Source organism: Oryzias melastigma, linkage group LG1, assembly GCF_002922805.2.
Source record: "Oryzias melastigma strain HK-1 linkage group LG1, ASM292280v2, whole genome shotgun sequence".
Taxonomy (NCBI): domain Eukaryota; kingdom Metazoa; phylum Chordata; class Actinopteri; order Beloniformes; family Adrianichthyidae; genus Oryzias; species Oryzias melastigma.
Genome location: NC_050512.1, coordinates 30,939,587 through 30,941,425, shown reverse-complemented (window position 1 = coordinate 30,941,425; position 1,839 = coordinate 30,939,587). Strand labels below are relative to the sequence as shown.

The window sequence follows — 1,839 nt, the reverse complement described above, 5'->3', positions numbered from 1 at the left end:
AGTAATATGACTTTATGCTTTTTTTTTTTTTTTTTTTTTTTGGTGGCCCTAATACTCCCTCATATATGACAAATTATTTCCAAATATATATTGTTAATAGCAATAAAAGAAATGCATGCATTTGAAATAAAATTTTGACAATAAATAACATGTATAGACAAGGTGTTTTTGTGAAAATAATTGAGCATTGTGAATTTTTAGAATATAAATAATGTGAACATCTGGATTGACCAGAACTTGATCCATGTTTAAGCAGCCGATCTAACTGAATTAAGTACAAAACACATGGTGAGGCTTCGTTTCATCATTACGGTCCTCGTCTCTGGAACAGCCTGCCAGAGAGCCTCAGAGCCGCAGAGAGCGTAGAGGTTTTTAAGAAGAGGCTCAAGACTCACCTTTTAAATTCTGCTTTTAGTTGATCTTTTCTGTCTATTTATTCTATTAGTTTTAATATATAATTGTATTTATGTTTTATTTATTTCATGTTATCTTATGAATTTATACCTATTTTTAATTTTGCGTTTTGAATGCATTTTATGTATTTCATTTGAGCATTTTACATTGGTTATACCCCCAGTGTTTCCTGTGGGATCTATCATATCAGGGCTTGTCTTCTTGGTCTGGGGTCGTTGCCGTGGTTCTCGCCCTTGCTGGGGCGGCTGGAGTCCTGCACTGCAGCCTCACAGCTGTGGAGTGGACTCTGTTCCTGTCCCGGTCTGGGTGGGCGCCGTGGTGATGTTCCTGTGTCCGAGCTGGCTCCTGGTATGATAGAATCCTCCAGACCAGCCAAGCCTGAAGTTTATTTTAACATTTTCATTTAGAAGTCGTTTTTATAAGTTAATATTTGTTCTGCAAAGTATGAGAAGCGCTTTTTTTTATAAATAAAGTTTCATTTGATTTGATCAGCTGGAGTAGGACAAAAAATATTGATCATCTTGTCTGCAGGTTGGTACTTTTGGATGTTTTGGGAGACAAATTTCAGACTTTACATCCATTTATGAGGAAAATAAAACTCAAGAGGCCTCAGAGAAACAGCTAAGGAGGAAATAATTAATGTGACAAAACAAACTAACATTTAAAATCCCACCAATAAAGTTGACACTTATTTATTTTGGTTTTTGTGTAAAAATAATTCCTTATGCAATTTATATTATTGATCATATTATTGATTAGATTGATTTATTTAGAACTTTTTAAAACTAAAATAAAAAAAACACAGCTTTAGAAAGTAAAAAAAAAAACATATGAACCTTCAACATTATTATTTTAATGCATCATTAGAGCACAGATCAGTTTGTGTTGAGGCTTGCATGCATCAGTTTTCTCTTCACACGTTCACACATCTATGAACAGAAGAAGTTTCAGTCTCCATCAGAACCGTCTGTCCAGAGTGAGCATGCTGATGACAAAGGTTGTTAACATCCACAAACATCCAACCAGCATCCAGAACTTAAAGTTGGAGGAACTTAGAAGAAAGTACGTAATGATTGTAACTAAAACCAAAAGTGCTGTAAGAACATCTTTATCTCCAGAACTACGCTGAGCTCTTTTTAATGAAGTCTTTTTGGATCCTCACTCGCTGTTTTTGGGGTTTTCTGTTCTAAATCTTTACAAGGTTTCATCAATTTAAATATTTATGATCGTTTAACATTTGATGACACAGAAAACTTTCATTACATTTTTCATTTGCAACAGTCTGTTGGTCTTTTTTATTCTTCAGAAAATTAAAGTTCATTTTATCGTCACTTTGTTTTCTTCATTCACACCTCTGTTTCTATTTATATAAATTGTTCTGATAGAAAGAGGAAGAAGTTTTTCTGTGGAAAAAGGAACCAGAGA

At 33.9% G+C, this 1,839-nt stretch overlaps 1 protein-coding gene across 3 annotated transcripts in view; it reads right to left on the bottom strand.

Moving 5' to 3' along the window:
* LOC112157183 (B-cell receptor CD22) overlaps positions 1-1,839 on the bottom strand; it is an 821,740-nt gene that overhangs the window by 523,742 nt on the left and 296,159 nt on the right. The window lies entirely within an intron of this gene.